Here is a 21,933-nt window from a genome sequence, read left to right on the forward strand (position 1 = left end):
GGTCTGCCTTTCCAATAAGCCCTTTTTTAAAGGTACGAATCACATGAGGTGATGGACAGGCTAACTAGCTTGCTATCATTCCACAATATATACCTGTATCACAAAATAGCCCATAAATTCACACAACTATGTGTGCATTAAAAATAACACGCTTTAAGAAAACCGTAGCGAGATGCTAACAGACACCACGGCTTTGTGTCTGACCCGTGCGTTCTTCACAATTGTCTACAGGTCATTCCTACCCAGAGACAGACTTGCATTTGCTGCGGACATCCTGGCACCACCACGCGTTTCTCTCTTTGCCAGAACTGTTTGTTGACTGGAACTCTTCTTCCCTGGGAGGCCTTTGCAGGCATCTTATTTCAGCCTTGAAGTCGGGCTGCACAGTGAAAGGAAAGATTCGTGGGAGTGCCAACGCGAGCCCCAGGAAGGAGAGGACCAATTTGGCAGCTGTCAGGACAGATCAGCTTAAGGGCCGAGAAGTGGGTTGAAGGGAGGGAGCTGTGTGTGGAAGGACAAAGCCGGGCACTGGAGCCGATCTCCTCAGGCTGCTCTGCTTACCGGGCAGCTACCAGACTTCCCAAGTGCAGCCACCTCATCTGGCACAAGTAGCATGCCACCTTTGCTGCATTTCTGTTCAGTTGCATCAGTAGGACCTGAGGCCCCTAGGTCCTCAAACAACATGGCTTTTGTTTTTTTGGTTTTTGGGGTTTTTTTCCAGCAGCTTGTCTGGGTACTCCTAGAATTCCTTTGGTATGCAGAAAGATGAGTAACTGGGGCTCTGGGAGTGCACCTGCCTTCAGTGCACCCTGTAAATCAAAGGAGCACGCCATTTCTTTGGGTGGGGGAAGCTGGAACAAGGCCTATGGAGGATTAAGGCAACCCAGGGGTGGAGGTGTTCCCCTGCCAGTACCGGGAGCTTCAGGAACTGGCTAGCGGTACAGGTGGAAACCAGCCTCCCTATGAAGGTTATTTCATGGTTCAGAAGTAACCAAGGTTGGTTAAAAAGTATTTCCACATCAGAAATAGCTCAGAGTTTCTGACCACCCCAGGAGGGGGTCCTTGGAACTTCAGAATCTTAGATCATAAATATCAAAGATCAAGTTCAAGTACTTGGGAGACCAAGCAACACTTTTTTCCCTTTGTTTTCCTAGTTGACCCATCTTAGAAGCCTCCTGACAACATCCCCAGGAGCGCATCGGGCCAGAATTCCTGGAACAGAAGCCATCCTGCCTGTAGCAACTGCCTGACCCATCGACTTTGGACAGAAAATGGTTAAAGCCAAGATCAGGGTGATCTGCAGCAGGGATCTTGCCCGAGCTTGGGCACAATAGAGTTATAATTTGAAGGATTACTTCTTTGGGAGTGGAACAAACTCCTGGACTCAAGCAGCTCAGTTTCCAGGGCCTAAGGAAGGAGAGGTTTCGCTCCCCACTGTCTCACAGAGCAAGCTTGTGGAAGCGGAGTTCAGGTCTGCTCCCCCTCCTTGCAATGGCTTCCCATTGTTCTAAAATAAAAGCAAAGCCCTCAGCTTTGTTTACTGTCCCGCAGTGAGTCAGCCCCTGCCCACTCCTGGACCTTGCTTGCCTCCCGCCTTATCTACACCCCTGCCATGACCCAGCTCTTTCTCTCTCCAGCACAGTGGCCACACCCTCCTTTGCATTTCAGTTTCCAGAGGAGCACTTCCAAAAGCTCATGGAAAATGAAATCAAAAGGTAAGTTTATTTTAGAGCCAGAAAAGAAATCCGTGCAGAAGTGAAATCTTCCAAAAACCGGTAGAAACTGTGTAGCATGAAAGGACTACACTACGTGTAGATTTCAAAAATCTTTGGCACCAAAACAAACTTATCTTTGATTGTACTTTCTGTGTGAACATTTGCAAGCAACTCCCTATTTCTCTTTCAAAGTTAGGTTCAAATGTCATTTCCTCTGAGAAGCACCCCCTGACTCCCCTAGACTCCAATCCCTGCCCACCCCCAAGAGTCCAGATAAGTAATATTCCCTGGAGTGTCTTATTCTTTTCGCTTGGAGCTCTTTATCAGAGCTGATAATCGTGTGCTTACTTGTTGGATTAACTCCAGTCTCTCCCATTAGGTTAGAAGTATTGTTTCCTCTTCTTGCCACTGTCTCTAATGCCTGCCACGGGGCATGGCACACAACAGGCACAGATTACTATGAAGGGATGAATATTCTCAGCCACCCCATGTAGATGAAGGTCAGGTGCAGCTGAAGTAGTAGCCTGCCTCCAGAAGGCCACAGTGTTGCTCTGATTTACAAGTGTAAGACTTACCATTTAGTGTCCCTGGCCGGCCAAGAAACCAAACTGCTTTTGGTCCTTAAATCAGAGAAGTTTATTCTTTTTTTCTCGGTTGTGGTTCAGAATAATACGGAAATTTGAGCAGAGACGAGCTCCCAAACTTTCCTGATGATGATGATGATGATGATGATCATAATGATTGATGGATAATAGATCATGGCCGTGAAGAAGGGCTGTATCATATTGTGGCAGTGCAGATAAGGCTCCTGCAGTAGCATGAGCATCCTACACGGGTGCTGATCCAAGTCCTGGCTTCTCAGCTCCCTGCTAAAAGCCAGGGTCATCCAGCAGAAGATAGTCCAAGTGTTTGGGGCACTACCATCCACACAGGAGATTTGGATGAAGCTCCTGGCTCCTGGTTTCAGCTTAGCCCAGTCCTGGTCATTGCAGCCATCTGGGAAGTAAACATTATGGGGACCGGTGTTGTGGCACAACCATTTATCACCTCCTGTGACACCAGTATCTAAAATTAGAGTGCTAGTTCAAGTCCTTTTGCCTCTCTCTCTTCCAATTCACCTTCTTTACAATGCAGTTGGAAAACGGCAGATGCTGGCTCAAGTGTCTGGGCCTGTGCTACCTGTGTGGGAAGCCTGGATGGAGTTCCTGGCTTCAGGCTTGGTTTGGCCTGCATCTGGCTGTTGTGGTCATTTAAAAAATAGATGGAATTGCTGTAAGTGTGTGTGTGTGAGAGAGAGAGAGAGAAAGAGAGAGAGAGAGAGAGAGAGAGAGAGTCCCTTTTCTCCTCTCTATGTTCCTTTACCTTTCAAACAAATGAATAGATCTTAAGAACTAAATAAAAAATAAGTACAGATCATGGTTGAATACAGCCTGCCACCTGTTGCATCCCTGGGAATTGCACCAGGAAAAGCAGGGAAGACTGTGTTTAAGGACTCTGCTTCATCATGGGATCCAACACAAACAGATGCTTAAGAAATATGCTGACAGTGGCGTGTTGTCTCCTTGATGCTGGAGATTGAAATCCCCTGCTTTGAAAAACAAAGCCTTCATACAGAGCTAGGAATGCCCCAGTGAACAGTCCCAACCCTGTCTCAGTCTGCAGAAGAGGTTCTGTGTTTCTGATGCATGAGCCACGCGCCTGACACTGAGAGGCTGCCGTCCAGGTCTCCCGCACTGGCTCCGGTCTGTGAGTGCAGAGCAAGAAACGCTAACGGTCAACTTGCACAGGCCAACAAGAGTAAAGCAAATAGAGGCTAATCCTGGGCTTGCATAGCGTGTAACAAGTCTATACGTGCTGAGTAGAGTCTGTGTAAAGAATAAAGCCCTTTGAGTTTGTATCTATTGGGAGGTCTTCTTAGACAAGTTTGAGGTTACAGAAAAAAGAAAATGAAGGATTTGAAGCCAAGAGATCAGAATTGGGAGTAACTGGGTCCACGGTAAGTAGGTTGCTTGGAACTATAGCTGTATTTGAGAAGTAGAGATTTGAACTGCCCAGCGTTCAGGTGATGAAGATACACAGTACACAGTGCCCCTCTGATTGTCTCACTAACCCTGAATCCCAGGTAATTATTGCTCGGCTCCTCCCTGCCTGGAGTCTCACATGTTGTACATGCAGTTTTGCTTACCCTTGTCTTCCCTGTTAGCTGAATCCATCTCCATGGAAACCGAAGCCTACTGAATTTTCCGCGATTGTGTCCACTTAGCCACAGCTCACCTAGGAAAAAACGCAAAAATGAAAAGGCACATGAGCATATTTCCAAAGAGTCATGGAAAATGAAATGCAAAGACAAGCCTGTTTTGATGCAAAAAAATGTTTGAACTCCATGTATCATCTTCAAAAAAATGCATGGAAAATGCATATCACAGAAGCATATGCATAGATTTTAATTTTCTTGGCAACAAAGTAAACTTTTAGCTGCATTGTTTTTCCTCTGTGAACTATTAAAAAAATGGCCTCATTCATGACAGAGCAGCAATTATTTCCCAAGATATGAGAGACTGGAAGGGAAGCTAAGACACTCTCAGCTATAACACAGTGTGTCTTTGCAGGTCAGCACTTCCCCAGGGAGTCTGCAGCACTGAGCAAAAGCAGCATAGTGAAGCCCAGGGTGTCGCTCTAAGGTGCACACGGAGCGGCTCACACCTTGGAGCTACTTGAGTCTTCAAAAGCCAGGACAGCAAGAAGATGCCCACAATGACGTGTTCTATACACTGACCAAGCATGCCTTTCCTTCAACAGCAAGAACCCAGGTATGCAGAGGGATGTCCTGGGAGACCAGTCCCTGCCCCAGCAGGTGTGGCTGCTGCTTATCTGTACCCCCCAACTACTCTCTCTCTCTCTCTCTCTCTCTCTCTTTCACACACACACATTTTCTACACTCCTCCTCTTTCCCCTCTGTCCCACTCTGCAAGTTACTAATCTGTGCTCTCCTCACCTTCCATCATTTCTGCACCTTCATTTTCAAAACCAAGTGAAACTGGTGCCAGGCAGCTCCAGGGAATGTCCTTCATCCTCTGACCCCTAAGCCATTTGACAGTGAGCCCTTGGCCCTGGTGCCAGCAGCACTGAGGTCAGAAATGCAGCTGGAGTTAAAAAACCAAAGTGCATTCTATTCAAATCTGGGTCCCTAGAAGAGCTCCATCTTCCCAGAGAACAGAATCAGAAAAGTAGCCCAGCGGGGGTGACTCTGCAAGCAGGTGCCTGTTGTCTGTGGTTGAGTGCTGATGTATGTCAGGATGCAGGGGTGGGGAGAGCAGCAGGAGCATGGCCAGTCTCCTGTGAGCAGAGCTTAGAAGATCCACCTGCTGTGTCTCTCTCATCGTGGCCAGCATGAGCAGTTTGGGCCCTAGTCCTCTCAAATGTTAATACACACTCAGATCCTCTCAGAGCCAGAGGCCCGGCTCAGAGCCCGCCTCGCTCTCAGGCTCCTGCGAAGGTTTCTGTCTTTGGTCCCAGTCGCAATCGGAAAAGCAGAGGGTTAGATTTCTACTTCCTGCTTTCCCATCCCCAGCTGGGTTCACTCATTGTTTCAAAACAATGTGGCAGGAGCCAGGGCCAACTACCAGGGCCTCTTGAATCAGCCATTGTTAGACTTATTTCTCGCAGGTACATTGAAGAAAGCCCCTCCCCAGAGCTCCCCATTGTTCCAGAAGCCCACCTGCAAGGAGACACCCTGGACAAGCTGAGCCACTTGGCGAAAGTTTGGCTCCAGCTCTTGGCTCTTTTGCCAGGGCCAGGTGGCTGCAGAGGGTGCTGCTGAAGCCGATGACAGTGCTGACCACACTGCTGTAACTGCCACAGGACATTCCACGGAGGGAGCGAGGAGGGGAAAGGTGGAACTCAGCGCATCAAGACTGCAAGGTAGGGCAGCTCCAGAGGCTGGTTTGCTGCCATTCTCCTCACCCACAGAGGAGCAGCAGATGGCAGATGTTCAACCAGAGGCTGGTGCCACCAAGCTAACTCCCAACAGCTGTAAGCCATGTTTGCCAATGGGCTGAGTTTTCTAGGGCCAGAGCCTGCAGGTTTCTATAGAATCTCCTTCGGTGGGTCAGCCACACGAGGTTCATCAGCAACATTTGCGATCAGGATCATGTCCAGGGCCCTGCCACAGTAGGTGTGGGAAGCACAGGACTCGTAGAAGCAGTAGGCATCAAACCCAGGCAGTGGGATGAGCACAGACAGGGCAGCCACTTGGAATTATTTTCAACGCAAGGCTGAAGGGGCATAGCTCTCAACAACTGCATTCTGCAGCGACCCCAGTGGCTAGGCCCTCCATCCTGCAAATCATGGAGGTAAGATCTGGGCCTAGACTACAACCTCCTGAAACACAGACTACAGGTCTGTACAGGAGTCAACACCCCTTTAGCCTGGCAATCTTGGGCGAAGGGCAAGACATTTGCGGTCCCAGCGCCAGAAACCCAGTTGGTTATTTCTAGCTTGCTGAATGTCAAAAGTCCAGGCCTGCTTCTCACAACAGCCTCCACTTGTCAGACCAAATTAAGGCATCAGCTCATCAAACAGGAAAATCAGCTGCCTCCAGTACCAGCCTGGAGGTGCCCGCCAGACCCAGTGCAGAACACCTGACCGGGTGCACTTGTCAGGTGCTCTCTGCCCACACATGCCTTAGTGGCAACTCCTATGGCTATAGGCCCCAGAACAGGCAGGGGCCTCAGCTGCCTTGTGTGCCAGCTTTGAGGCTTTCCCCATTCAGCAGCTAGCTTGGCACTGTGCCTTGACCCAGCGTGACCCTGGGGCTGATTTTCCACCTTGGGTATCTGACCCCATTCATAGATTGGTTGGGCATTGAAACTGGCCTTCCCATGGCCTTTCCCCGCCTCCCCCTAAATCTCCAAGTTCTACTTTTCTCCTTCATAAACTCAGCTCTGGCTCTAATTCTTCTATAAACACAAAGCCATGGCTTTGTTTATATCCCTATGCCAAAAAGCCCCAGTCCCCAGTGGCTTGTTTGTTTTCTGTCCCAACTTCTCTTCATTTCACAAATATTGGGACACCCACTGGCTAGCCTGTGGTCACAACAGAGTGGTCTTGACCACTAGGGATTTGAGGGTCTCCTGGGGAAATAGGAGGTGATGTTTCAGACAGCTTTTCTGCCTAGTGCAGGTTAAATTCTGGCTGTTCCATTTCCCGTCCAGCTCCCGGCTAAAGTGCTTGAAAGCAGTGGAAGATGGTTCAAGAGCTTAGGCCTCTGCATCTGTAAGGAAGACCAGGATGGAATTCCTGGTTCCTGGCTCCAGCTGGCCAAGCTCCTGACCATCGTGGCCATTTGAGGAGTGTACCAGTAGACACAACACCTCTCTCTCTTTCTCTCTATCTCTTCCTGCCCTCCCAATACACACACCCACACCCCCCAGGCCCCCCCACACTACCTTTCAAATAAAATAAATGTTAGAAAATGTAATGTTTTTAAGCTGCAATTTTCTGAAACCAGGAGCCAGGTGAAATGCGAGGAGGCAGTGGGCCAGGAGAGGAGGTGAGCACCACAGGCAGAGGAACATGGCAGACCTGGGCAGATGTGGAAGAAGACGAGAATGCCAGAGATGGGGACGGAGAGCCGTGCTGAGCCCGGGAGGCGCAGACAGGAACTTGTGCGTCAGAGGACGGGAGATAGACTTTATCCCTTGGCGAGGCCAAGCAGGGGAAGTGCCCACGTCAGATTGGCTTTTGCAGAGGGAAGTCCCAACAGAAAGGCAACAAGCTCACTAAAGGAGAAGCATTTTCTTTTTTTTTTTTTTTAAGATTTTATTTTTATTATTATTATTTTTTATTGGAAAGGCAGATATACAGAGAGGAGGAGAGACAGAGAGGAAGATCTTCCATCCGATGATTCATTCCCCAAGTGAGCGCAACGGTCGAAGCCAGGAGCCTCTTCCGGGTCTCCCACGCGGGTGCAGGGTCCCAAAGCTTTGGGCCGTCCTCAACTGCTTTCCCGGGCCACAGGCAGGGAGCTGGAAGGGAAGCGGGGCTGCCGGGATTAGAACCGGCGCCCATATGGGATCCGGGGCGTGCAAGGTGAGGACCTTAACCACTTGCGCCACGGCGGCGGGCCCAAGGAGAAGCATTTTCAAGCACAAGAGCTGTGTTCTCCTAAGTGGGGCTCCAATGACCCTGTTTTCTGTTTACTGCCCCCACCCGACCTCACAGTCTTTGCTGTCTACAACCCATCGGCCCTAGCCTTTAAATAAGAGACTGGTGACCTGTACTTGTAATCTAGCACCCTGTTTTCAATCATTCATTTGCTCATTGACTCGACAAATATTCAGCAAGCAATTATTTGTGATGCCAGGTGCTATGACAGTGGAAGACAACAAAGAGGAAAGATTTATGCATGGATATTTCAAAAAGTTCATGGGATGTAGAAATGAAAGATAATTTACTTGGGGGCTGAGCTAGGCTGAAATAAAGAGCCCAAAACAGGGCCTGGCATTGCAGTGTAATGGGTTAAGCCTCCATCTGTGGCTCCAGCATTCCATATGGGCACTGGTTCAAGTCCTAGCTGCTCTACAACCAATCCAGCTCCCTGATGGTGGCCTGTGAAAGCAGTAGAGAAAACCCCGGGTGCTTGGGCCCCTGTACCCATCCATGCAGGAGACCTGAAAGGAGCTCCAGGTTCATGGTCTCAGATCCGGCCAACTGTAGCCATTGTGGCCATTTGGAGAGTGAAATAGCCAATGGAAAAGCTCTCTGTCTCTCCTTCTCTATGGACTTTGCCTTTCACTGCGACTTTAAGGAGCCCCAAATGGCTGTTAATCTGTTTCTCACATATAAACCAGAGACCTAACTACTTGATCCAGCACCTACTGCCTCCCAGGAAAGCTACACTCAAGAGCACAGTCATGGCCAGAACCCAGGCACTCCAATGCAAAATGCAGGTGCCCCAAGTGGGGTCTTAACTATCATGCCAAATGGCTGCTGCCTAACTGATGTTTTAATTCTGTTTTCCAGTGATTTTTTTTTCCCAAGATATCCCAGCATGTTTTCTAATCTCAAAGACCTTAGAGTTTTTCCGGGGATTCCCACACTTGCTCATGCACCAGAGTCATCTGGAAAGTCTCCTGAAAACACAGCCAAATGAGCTTTGCCCCAGACTGCCTGAATCCTAGCGTTTCGGAGAAGTTCCAGGAAGCCGTGTTATTAAAACTCTCTTCCAGGTAATTTTGCTGAGCAGTCAGAACCACTGATCCTTAGAAGAATGCTGAAGTCAAATTTCTCTGTTGGCTTTTCCCCTGCATAGCTAATGAGGAGGGCAAACCCAGAGTCTGGCTCCTGGCCACGAGACAGAGATCACCAGAGAGGGACGCAAGGCTAGCCCTGGCCCACTGAGCTATCACATGCCTTACAAAAAAGCAGGAGGAACAGCTGGGCAGTGGGTGGAAGGGGAGAGAAGAGTACATTGGGATGGTGAGATGGGCTGTGCCTCTCTAGAGTAGAAGGTACCTCTTTCCCTATGGCCATTAAGTGAATGAGCCAGTTAGAAACAAGAAGACCAGCTCTTGTGGAATCTAACATTACTTTCTCAGCACCATCTTGATTACTATGTCAAGTAAGGATAATGCCCATTGGCATACATGTGAGCCTGGGTGGGGCATATATGTGTGGGATGGGCAGGCTAAGCTAAGCCACAGCTCTCATGAGTGTTCATGAGAGCCAGATGGGATGTAAGACAGACCAGGCTTGGCTGTAGCACATGCTGGTACACTTGAAAACGGTTTGGGGGCAGGCCTGGAAGGGATTATTGGGAGTTGCCCCAGCTAGGCCACAGCACCCAATGGTGTGCATGAAGACAGGGCGTGGGGTGGGGCTGGGCTAGGCTACAGCACCCATCAGTTTGTGTGAGAGATGGGGCTGGAGGAGGAACTGACCAGGCAGCTGCATCCACCAGTATGTGCATTGGTGTTTCAGGTGACAGACTGAACATGACCTTGCACTAGCTGGCATACACAGGAATCAAGTCTCAGGTCACCATGGCCAAGGTTTCTGGGGGGACTCCCTAGTTAGATGACTGGACTCAAACACAGACCACTGAGAAAAATCACAAGATATGTGGTCTGGGACAGGGCCCAGGTGAGGAATGACTCCTGAAGGACACCAATGACAGGGCCACTGTATTTGTAGATAAGCAAGGGGACTGAGACCTGGTGGTTTGGAGGGGAGAGACCTAAAGATCTGTATGGGTCAGGCTGATACACCAACCCACGTGGTAGTCCTGGGTTGTACTTGTTAGCATGGAACATGGCTGACCACCACACGCCAGTGCACACACAAGCTAAGGCTGGGAGCTTGTCTGGCAGAGCTAGATCCCAGTACCTTACAGTGAGTGTCGGATCAGGGAATGGGTCACATAAGACTGGGCCATGACACCAAATAGCATCCAAGAGAACCAGGTCCGGGGATAGATTCTGTGGAGGACAAATGGGCCCAACCCTATGGAACTACAAGCTTGAGAGTTGGGATGGTGATGGGCTGAGTTAGGTGAGACCATGTAGCTCACTGATGCTCACTTGTGCTGGGGCTGGAAACAAGTGTGGCAGATCCAATTACAGCACTGGCATCAGCACCCTAAAACAGGAGCAGGCCGGGCTGAATCAACTCATACAAAGGCCGGGATGGATGCAGCAGGCCATGTCAGGTAAACATCAAGCATCCATTGACATGCATGAGATCTGCATGAGATGAGTGGCCCAAACAGGGGAACCTGAGCAACTCCCCTGGTGGGTCATAGCTCTCACTGGTGAGCACATGGTTAAGGCCTGGGTGTTGGGCAGACCGGGAGGGTAGTTTCATCTATTGGCAAGTGTGTGAGTTGGTTTTGGAAGGAGGTGAACCAGGTAGGGCTCATTAGCCCATTGGCAAGTGCAGAAACCAGGATGGAGTGTAAGCATTGCTGGGCTAGGATGTCACACCTACTGCTTTGCATGAACCAGGGATGAGAGCAGACAGAGCAGGGCCTGGTTGCAACACCCAATAGTGAGAGAAGGACTAGAGGCCAGCTGGGCTTGGCTAGGCTGCAGCATTTGAAGGCAAAGGCTGAGACAGGGGAGGGGCTGTACCAAGCTGCATCAGAGCAACTAATGGCACGTGCCTGATTTGTGGCTGGGATCATGCCTGGCTGGAGAGCTAAGGGGATGCTCCAACTGGGTATTGAATCCCACTGGTGAGCACGGAGGCTAGAGTGGGGGCTGTGGTCTACTCTGGACATGGCTGCAGTCTCCCTCAGCATGGGTGTGAACTGGGTCTGAAGTGTACCAGACTGGGCTAAACTCCAGCACCAACTCATGAACATGAGAAGCAGGGTGGATGTAAGATTGGTTGGGCTAGGTGTCTGCCCTTGTGGAGCCATGTGTGAGCTGTGTCTGGCTGTAAATCAGGCTTGGCTGGGCTGTAGCACTCAACAGAAAGACCCGGAATTGGTGAGGACCAGGCAGGAAAGGCTAGGACACAAGGTGGACTAAGTAGGGCTGGTCCATGGACCCACCGGTGTGTGTGAGATCTGGCATTGGGAGAGGTTCTGATGGAGGGGCTTGGGAAACTACTGTCAGTACACAGTCCCTGCAGGTGAGCACGAGAACTAAGAAAGGGAGCAGCCCTGACCGGGCCAGGTTACAGTACCCACAGGCCTACCTTATGCTCAGATCTGGGGTGAATCAGGCTGGGCCAATTCATATCACCCGCCGGCAAATCTGAGAACCAGAATGGTGTGTGGGTCATGCTGGGTCGGTTCACAATACCAGCCAGTTCACATTAGGACCAGGACTGGGGGCTGGCTGGGATGTCTACTCTGTAGCATGAGCTGGAACTGGGGACCGACCAGGCTGGGCCAGGTTACAGCACCCACTGGCAAATGCTGAGATGGGGGGAGTGGGCCATGTCAAACTGAACCACAGTGCCCAGTCAGCACATGTGAGACCCAGGGGAAAGCAGGCGAATCCAGTAGGAGTGCTGCAGGGAGCTCCCCTGCTGGGCCACTACTCCCACTAGTGAGCATGAGAGCTGGGATTGGTGACAGACCAGGCTGGGCAGGAAACAACACCTGCTGGTCTGCATGTAAGCTGGATCTGAGACAAGCCAGGCTAGGCAAACTGTACCTACTGGTACATGCAAAAGCCAGAGTGGGTGAGGGTTGATCAGGCTTTGACAAAGCATCAGCTGGCAGATGCTAGCACAGGGGGCAAACTCTGTCAAGCTAAACTGCAGTACCACCTGGAGAGTGCAAGATCCAGGAGTGGGAGTGAGGCCATTAGGAAAGCAGTGGGCACTTCCCTCTTGGGTTGCCAATCTGACTGGTGAGCATGAGAACCAGGACTGGGACAGGCTAGATAGCTGGCACATGTGTGGGCTGAATAGTGGGGCTAGTTGGGCTGAACTAGGCTTCAATGCCCATTGATATGTATGAGGGCTGAATGGGATGTGGGTCAGACAGGACCAGTCTGTTGTACATATTGGCCAGCATGGGAACCAGGGCAGGGGCGGGCCTGGTGGGGGTTATTGTGGATCCCTCTGACTAGGCTACAACTTCCAGTGGTTTGTGTCGGGGCTGAGTGTGTGGCAGGCAGGATTGAACTGGACTGTAACACCCATTTGTTTGCATAGGAGACAGGGCTGGGGACAGCTGACCCTGCATTTGCAGCTAACAGCATGCTCGAAAGCTGATTTGGGCAACGGACTGTGTCAGACCCTGTATTGTTACGCACACATGAGAATCAGGTCAGGAATCACTTCAGATGAAATTTATGTGGGAATGCCCCCAACTGAACAGCTGGACTCAGAACCCCAACTATGGAAAAAATCTTGTATTTCATGGTCTTATTGTGGAATGTATGTGTCAGTGGTTCAGACGGAGCAGTGGACAACATATCCAGAAGCACATGGAGGATGGCAGTAGACTGGAAACTAAAGAGGACACCTGGTACCATAACAGAGGATGGAGAACAGAACAAATTGATCAAGTACCCCAGCCAAGTGTTCGCAGTGAATACCTGGGCAAGTGAATTCTCTAATGTGGACTATGTCAGCCAGTGGAGTCTGGAAAGATTTCATTGTAATTGGAGCATCAAGATCGACAGCAATTTAGAACTATTAAACTATCAAAACCACTTGAGCAGGACCCTCAGGGCATGCCCCACATTGGGGACCCTGGGATGGTTGTAAGGCTGGATGTGGCTTCTCCCCTTATCTCTCCCATTCCCCCAGAAACAGGAAGGAAAGAAGAGAATGTGAAAATGGTCTCACCCACTTTCCTATAGTCCTTGAACCTTCATACCCTAATTAAATATATAAAAATTATAAAAAATAAAATGTATATAGCAAGAAAAATACATATATGTATTCTGTTCTTAGAGTGCATGTACCGGGACTGGACCACCTTGTTACTGATGCCCATGCAGTGGACAGCATGTCCAGATACACATGGGAGACATGGCTGTTGGCTATCTAGGCCAACAGAGGACAACAAGTGCCTCATCAGAGGCTGGAAAGCAGAACAGGTTGATCCACTCTCCTGGCCAATCTTTACAACATGTTCCTGGGCCTGTGGTTGCACTAAAGTGGACCTGGTCAGCCAACAGACCTGGGAAAGACCTTCTCCACCCTGGCGCAATGAAGTCAATGACATCTCAGAACCATCAAAACCCGTCCAGTAACATCCTTGGAACACTCTTCCCCACGTCAGGATCTCTAAGACGTCATCAAAGGTCTGTCTCTGTCCCTGGGTGACGGTGTAGTTTGACAGCAAGGAGTGCCCCTACCTTTCCCCCAGTATGGATAAAGGCGAAAAAAAATGGAAACATTTGTTCCACCCTCCTTGCTCTGTATCTGAATCCTCTCCACGTTAATTGAAGACTCACATGAGCGTACACCTCTCTCAAGTATGTAAACTATGAAAATAAAATATATACAAAAAGTAAAGATGATTGCCTTGGCCAGGTTTACCAGGTGGCTGTGATGAATATTAAAAAATAATCATGGAGCACCTACATATGAGCACAAAAATTCCCACCAGTAAAGTCTGTATTCTGGGCAAACTGAAACAAAGAGGGCCAGGTAGCTCCCTGTCCCCAAAGGTGTCCCCTGTGTACCCATGGCCACTGTTTGAGGAAACTGGGAGGTGGTGGTCCGGTTGGCACATGTTATAGGGAAGGTCTTCAATGGGGTTGAGATCATTCAGTTTTCCATTCCAGATGACTTTCTGTTTCTTGGGGAGGATGTTCCCAGAGATGGAATAAAGTACATATTTGTTGAGAACAATGGGCCAGGTATGTGACACCTCAAACATGACTACAAGGGGTCTTCAAAATGGTTATGGAATATGTGCATATTCTCTCTCTCTCTCTCCCTCTCTCTGTCTCTCTCCCATACACACACATGCACAAATACTTCTTTTTTCAATTTGAGAATGGGAGAGATGAAGAAAAAGTCTATATTCCATTAGCTGTTCCACTTCCCAAATGCCCATCCTGAGCAGGAGTAGGCCAGCTTGGAGTAGGGTGTCCGGAACTCATCCCTAAGACCCAACTGCTTGAGTTTCACCCACTGCTTCCCAGGGTCAGTCATTAGTAGGAAGATGAAACCAGGAGCAGAGCTAGAACTCAAACCCAGGAGCTCTGCTGCAGAATGTGGGTGCCCCAGCTGGTGGCTAAGGTGAGCACCAGCCCCCACATTGTCTTAGAATTCCATTTTCCCAAGGCTTTTTAAAAGTGCCTGTGTATATTTAAGTATGTTTCAGAAGATAGGATGCAACTCCTTGTCAAAGTTAACATTTCCAAGACTTGAATATTCCACACTAGAAAAGATGGTTTTATGGTCGTCCAAGGTCTGTCTTCTGAACGCTTATCTGACCAGCACGTGTTGTTTGAGAGCAAAGTACACTGGGCAACAGATGGAGATATAAGACAATCTAATTGGATTTGCACTAAAATGTTAGCACACAGAGCTAGATAAGTCTTAGGAAGACAGTTCTGGTCTACTGCCATTGTCACTTGCAGGAAAGGAGTAAGAAGCGTGTCACTTGACTTCCTGCTAGAACTTTCTGTATGTCAACAAAAGCACCCTATAGGAGTTGGTACTCGGTTCTCTCAATCATTTCCCAGAGAGGCCTGAGGCCTACAATGGCAGGAACCAAGGGACTGGGGCCTCGACATTTGGATAACAAGTGCTTTCCATTTGGAGACACTCCCATCAAACTCTATGTGTCTCTGTAAAGGCAGGTGTCTTGCTAACTTACCCCAGAGCCAGAGGAGGAGACCTGGAAGAAACAACACATGAGGGGGCCACAGTGTGTCTTCCTGAGGCAGGCAGCGTTCCAAACTTGGGTGTGATGGCTCAGGCCTGACCACAGCGCTACAAAGTTCAGCCTGGCAGATGGCAGGCATGAGGAAACCGTACTGCCCCAGCATACCTGAACACAGCCTGCAGTGCCTGCAGAGGGAGCCTGGTCAGGGTTCCAGGCCCCAGTCGGCCAGCTGTGCTCCTCGGATCCGCTGTCCCAGGCTTTTTATTGGAGGCCTCAGCCTCCTTGGAGAAGGAAGGCAAGGAGAGGAAACCCTGAAAGCACTTCCCTTTCGCCCCCCCCAACTTAGTACTTCTCCACCCCAAGCCCTCCCCTCCTGCTGCTCTGCCCTGGAGTGCGTAAAACTGGCTTTTGTTTCCGGGATCCCTCAACAGGGGGACCCCTCAACCTGCCCCTGAGCCCTGTGTGGCATACATGTGTGAGATGAGGGGCGGATGGGGGTAGGGAAGCCAAACCGGGAGAGTTGGGGTTTTCTCTGGCTTTAGACTCTTGCTTGTACCATAGCAACAAATGGTTAGGGGTTTCAGTGTGTCATATTAAGCTTGCTATTTTAATTGGGTATGCTGAGAGCCAGCAGTTTCGTGTTCCTTCTCTTTTCTCTCTCCCCTCTCCCCCGTCCCCCCGCCCCCCACCTCCCTCTCTCAGTTCAGCCCAGCCCGGACAGGAAGAACTGTGCCTTTCACCTACAAACCCTCAAAGGATGTAGCCCCACTTTTGGGAGACTAGGGCTGGTGGCAAGAAGTGAGGTGGCCAAGAGTACCCAAGTAGAACCGTTCTGAGCCCTTTGGGTCAGAACTGTGATCACAACCAGGTGGCCTGTGTACTTCTGTTCTACGTTCCTGGTACAGCTTCTGCACAGAGCTTTGCCTCCTGCAGCCCAGCTCGAAGAGTTCTAGAGCAGGGTCCCTAACCTTGCATCTCCCCTGAGGGCTGGGGCTGGTATAGGCCATCAGGAACTGGCTGGGCTCCCACAGGACTTCTGATTCTGTAAGCCTAGGACCTGGGATCCTGGATCTCTACCAAGTTTCTAGATGTACCTGATGAGAACTGGATTGGACTGAAAAGCTCCAGGTGGAGAAACGGTAGAAGCCAAGCATAGGTAAGCAGGAAGGGGTAAGACTGGCGATGACACTGTTGTTCAGGGTTGAAGATCAACTCCAAGAATTGGTCCACCCCGAATGGGTGGCCACCATTAAGGCACTCTGATGTCATCTGCACATTTCTGAGCTGGACTTAACTCCCCTCCCCTTTGCCAAGGGGTTTGCTCACAGATGAGACCAAACCTGCCTCTTACATGTTGGAGGGAGGGTCTTGGAGCAGTTGACTGCAACAGCCTCTAATGTTCCTTGTCTCTGTTTCCCTGCTTGGATCGTGGGAGCCTGCATGACTGGTGTCTCTCAAGGGGCCTGAAAGCCTTGGAGCAGTCCTGAAGAGTGGCCGTGTGGATTTACCTGCTTCTATCTCGCACCCTCTCTGCGCTCCCATGGGCCAACACACTTCAGACAGTAACCCCTAGGGCAAGGTGAGCGGGTGTGCACATTACAATGGCACGGGGGAGGGAGGATGGAAAAAGCACAGCTCACATGACTGACTCAGCTCATCTTTCAAGCCTCCGGTTCTCCTGAATCATCAGTGACCATGAACTCGCTTTCACCATCATCAGAGCTGAATGTGGGTCACTGAAGTCTGAATGAGTAACTGTAACAGTATGAAAGTGAGCCAGAGAGATGGGCAGAGGGAAATGGAAGAAATTCAGTTCTCTCCCCCCCCACCCCCGCCTCAGCCTCTCTCTCACACCCAGGAGCTGATCTGAAGTGATGCCCCATTCCAAATCTGTCAACAGTTCAATGCCATTTTGGCGTGGGAAAATCAAGGAACAAATGCTACATCCGGTGGCCCAACTGGAGGCAGCTGCAAGGTTGGCGGTGCCCAGAGATTGGCCCATGGAAGGCAGAAAGCAGGAACGTCACTGAACTCTGTTCTTGGGCTTGGGCCCGAGGAGGCCGAGAAGATGGGCTGAGCCATGGCCCTACCTCCTTTCCCCCAGACTTTTCCAGCTGCTGACCCACTGAGGCAACCCCTCGACCCTCCATGTCTGTGGCCTTGATCACAACCTTCCATGGGCTTTTCTGCCTTCTCTGCAGTTAAGAGACTGATGATATCCCATCGAGGTGAATGCCCATCCGGCCACACAACCCAGCAGGGAGAGAACTCTACCTAGTTTTACCTCTCGGAACTCTAGATAAGAGAATGAGGAAGTGTGCTCCTGGGCCCAGTGCAATAGCCTAGTGGCTAAAGTCCTTGCCTTTCACGTGCCAGGAAACTGTATGGGCACCAGTTCATGTCCCCATGGCCCTGCTTCCCATTCAATTCCCTGCCTGTGGCGTGGGAAGCAGTCAAGGACAGCCCAAGGCATTGGGACCCTGCACCCACATGGGAGACCTGCACCCACATGGGAGACCTGGAGGAGGCTATTGGCTCCTGGCTTTTAGATCAGTTCAGCTTTGGCCATTGAGGCCACCTGGGGAGTGAATCAGTGGACAGAAGATCTTCCTCTCTGTCTCTGCTTCTCTCTGTATATCTAACTGTCCAATAAAAACAAACAAAGAAAAGTATGCTTAGGGGCTGGTGACCATGATACAGTAAATTTAGCTCTCACATGCAATGCCAGGATCCCATGGGGGGATGCCAGTAGAAGTCCCAGGTGCTCCACTTCTGATCCAGCTCCCTGATAATGTTCCTAGAGAAACAGTGGAAGATGGCTCAAATCCTTGGGCCATTGTATCCATGTGGGCGACCTGGAAGAAGCTCCTCGCTCCTGGCTTCAGTATGGCCCAGTCCTAGCCATTGTGGCCATTTGGAAAAACGAAGCAGTAGATAAAAGATAGCTCTCTCCCTTTTTGTCTCTCCCTCTCTACGCTTCAACCTTTCAAATAAATCAATATATGTGACAAAAAAAAAGCTTAAGAATACTTCCAAGACATCCAGGAGTGTCTGGAGCCTGAAGGTCTCCTGTCTCCTTTGTCTGTGACCCTGCTTAAGGAGTGGGATTGGGGAATCCGCTATGGAGTCACTCCCATCTCCCAAATTTCTTCTAGAGTCTGTGTGTGGCTGAGGGTGTGTTTATCTCCTTGGAGAGCAGATGGGAAGCCACAAGGCCAGAGTCAGTATCTGACTCATGCCAGCAGCTTCCTGTAAGGGCAGTGCCGGGCCGAGGCTGAGCAGTACTTTTCCAAGGTGATCCAGGGCTGTTGCCACATTCCTGCCTTCCCCCATCAGACCTTCCTGTAGGCCAAACCAGAAAGTCAACCCAAACCACGCATTCCTGGGCAGTCAGGCACAAGGCTCCAGAATCAGTGTTTCCAAGCAGTCCCTGGGTACCCTGTATACAACACCTCCAGGCCCTGGACTCCCTGAGCAGGGCCCTGTCTGCCCTGACTAGCTATGGGGTCACATGGACGCCAAAGTGGGGGGCTCCATGTCAGCTGGGAAGCACTGTCCTGGCTGGACTCCCCTGTGGGAGTAGTCAGCTGAGAAAGCCACAGAGCCTTGAGCTCCCTGGGCCCTGCTTTTTAAAAAATGTATTTGTTTATATCATTATTTTATGATACAGTTCCATGGGCTCTGGGATTTCCCTTCCTCCCACCCCCTAAACCCCCACTTCTCCACTGATTTCCCCTGTATCATTATAATATTATAGTCCTTCATAATCAGTCATAAGTCCATCATTCTGCTATGTAAATGTATCCTGACATTGTAGGTGTGGAAAATGGCAGAGAGTCCAGCATCCTATGGTCAAGATATATCCAATAGTTTCATTGGGAGTCCATCTTTGATTCAAAGCAGAGGTATATACTGCATTGTATCTTCACATTGGATGTGATCATCTCTATTACATAGTTACTATTCATCCTCTTAAATGAAATGCCATAAAATCAAATCAACAACAGTAAGAAAAGATAGAAAATTTACAACATAAAGTTAGATAGCATGCTACTGAATGACCAATGTGTCTCTGAAGAAATGAAAAAGAAAATAAAAGCCTTCTTGAAGTAAATGATGCTACTTTGTGACCTATGAGTCAGTGAGGAAATTAATAAGGAAACAAACTTTTTTGAATGAATGAGAATAAAAACAATAATGTAAAACTCCCTGAGATGTAGCAAAAACAGTATTGAAAGGGCTGCTGAGCTTGTATTTTGCATGAAGGTTGCCTTATATCAGAGAGAACACATGATATTTGTCCTTTGGGAATTGACTTATTTCGCTGAGCATAAAGGTCTAAAGTTGGACTATTTGCAAATGGTAGAATTTCATTCTTTTTAATGGCTGGGTAGCATTCTATGGAGTAGATGTACCATAGTTTCTTTATCCACTCCTCCTTGGATGGGCATCTGGGTTTTTCCATATCTTTGCTACTGTGGACTGTGCTGTCATGAATGCAGGACTACAGATCCCTTTCTCATATGCAGATTCATTTCCTTTGGAGATACTCCCAGAAGTGGGATAGCTGGGTTATATGGCAGATCAGTTTTCAGTTCTCTTAGCATTCTCCGTACTGACTTACGAAACATTTTAAAAAGAAATAGAAGAAGACATTAAAAGATGGGGAAACTTATCGTGTTCTTGGATCAGCAGGATCAACATCATCGAAATATCCATAGATTACCAAAGATAATATACAGATCCAACATGATCCCAATCAAAATCCCAACAACATTTTCTTCAGAAATAGAAAAGCTGATACGGAAACACAAGAGGCCATGAATAGCCAAAGCTATCCTGAAGAATAAAAGTCAAGCTGGAGGAATCACAATTCCAGACCTCAAGACATATTACAAAGCAGTGGTCGTCAAAACAGTCTGGCACTGGTACAGAAACAGAGATCAGTGGGACGCAATAGAAACCACAGAAGGGAGCCCACACATGTACAGGCAACTGATCTTCAACAAGAAAACAGAAAGCAATCCAAGGAAAAAGCCTGGTCTCTTCAACAAATGCTGCTGGGACAACTGGATAGCAGCTTGCAGAGGGAAGAAGCAAGACCCCCCACCTGTGACATTATACAAAAGTCAGCTCTAACAAGGACCTAAAACTGCACCCAGAAACCATCAAACTACTAGAGGAAGACATAGGAAGAGCTCTCCAAGATATAGGAACAGGGAAAAACTTCTTAGAAAAGTCACCAAAAGCACAGGTAGTCAAAACCAAAATAAGCTACATCAAGCTTAGAAGCTTCTGTACAGCAAAGGAGATGATCAACAAAGTGAAGAAGCAATCAATGGAATGGAAGAAAATCTTGGCACATTACACAACAGATAGGGGACTAATACCCAGGATTTACAAAGAGCTTCAGAAACTCAAGGACAGCAAAACAAACAACCCTGTGAAGAAACGGGCACAGGAAATGAACAGACATTTTTCAAAACAACAAATTCATACTCAAATGGCTAATAAACAGGCTCCCTAACTGTCAGGGAAATACAAATGAAAACCACATTGAGGTTCCACCTACTTCCAGTAAGGCTGGCCTACATTCAGATCTCCACTAACAACACCTGCAGGCGTGCATGTGGGAAGAAATGTAACCTTCACTGTTAGGGAGAGTGTAGGCTGGCACAACCTCTATGGGCCTGCCTTTCACAAAGACAGTTTTTTTTTTTTTCTGGCACTGCCCAGCCATGGCTGATACCAGTCTTGGTGGTGGTGGTTTTGTGTGTGTGTGTGCATGTGTGTGTGTGTGTATTTTCTCCCCTAAAGCCAGGTTCTGACTTAGAAGTGCCCCTGCTGCTTTCTCCTGCCTTACACATGGCAGACATGCAGGTGAGCCCCTCTCTTTTGAGAACAGAACCCCCCGTGAGTGGTAGCAGGACATGCGCAGAGAGGGGCAAGAAGAGAGAGCGGTCTTGCATGGTCTGCGGGGGAGAGAAGGAAGGAAACTCACACATCACCAAGGAACCCTTTGGCTCCACTCACCCCATTCCTTCCTGGCAAATGGAGAGCTGGTGAGGGTCGCGTGTCTGGGGGAATGAAACAGATCCAGAACAAGCTGGCAAATGACTTCTCCCTCCTATTCTTGCTTGACTGATGGCTATGGGTCAAACCCAGCTCTGTCATCCTGTTTTAAAAATTAAGTCCTCAGTCATGGTAAACAGGACTGTGCTTTGCACTGAGTCAGGTCAGCAATGTGCAAGGCATCTCTTGGTATTCTTGTTGCAGTCTTAGGAGATGAGCACCACTATTATCACAGGTTGACTAGTCCTAGTTGGAAAGCTGAAAGGCTCCAAAATCTAAAACTCTTCACGTGCCCGTGTGACACTATAGTGGGAAATTCTACCAGTGATGGGTTGCGGTCAAAATACAGGGACATTAGAATATTGTCTAAACTTACCTTCCAGGCTACGTGGATAAAGTGTATAGGTAAAGAATTAATTTGATGTTTATATCTGGGTCCCATTCCCAAGATAGCTCCTTAGGAATATATGAATATTCCAAAATTTGAAAATTGGAGCTACTTTTTGGAGTATTTCAGACAAACATTATGGGTATGAAGTACCATTTAATAGACGAGAACAAGGATTGGCAGTGTTTAGTAACAGGCTCATAATCAAGCATAATCAAGTTCAAATCCATGTGTTCTGGCTCAATGTTCCTTACTGCTTAAAAAAAAAAAAAGGAAAAAAAGATTTACTAATTTAAAAGTCAGAGAGTTGGGCTCGACACGATAGCCTCGTGGCTAAAGTCCTTGCCTTGCATCTGCTGGGATCCTATATGAGTGCCGTTGTTTTTTTGGGGGGGTGGGGGATGCTGGTTAGTAACAGCTACTCCACTTTCTACCCAGCCCCTTGCCTGTGG

The 21,933-nt window shown here is 48.9% G+C and overlaps 1 long non-coding RNA gene across 1 annotated transcript; it reads left to right on the forward strand.

The window, feature by feature from the left end:
• Positions 1-5,356: 5,356 nt before the first annotated feature.
• LOC121153056 lies at positions 5,357-17,408 on the forward strand. The gene is made up of 3 exons (XR_005883336.1): positions 5,357-5,636; positions 16,457-16,600; positions 16,688-17,408. It is a non-coding gene; the product is annotated as an uncharacterized LOC121153056 (long non-coding RNA).
• The last annotated feature ends 4,525 nt before the right edge of the window (positions 17,409-21,933 follow it).

Source organism: Ochotona curzoniae, unplaced genomic scaffold, assembly GCF_017591425.1.
Source record: "Ochotona curzoniae isolate NIBS_2020 unplaced genomic scaffold, NIBS_Ocur_1.0 contig_2688, whole genome shotgun sequence".
NCBI lineage: Eukaryota > Metazoa > Chordata > Mammalia > Lagomorpha > Ochotonidae > Ochotona > Ochotona curzoniae.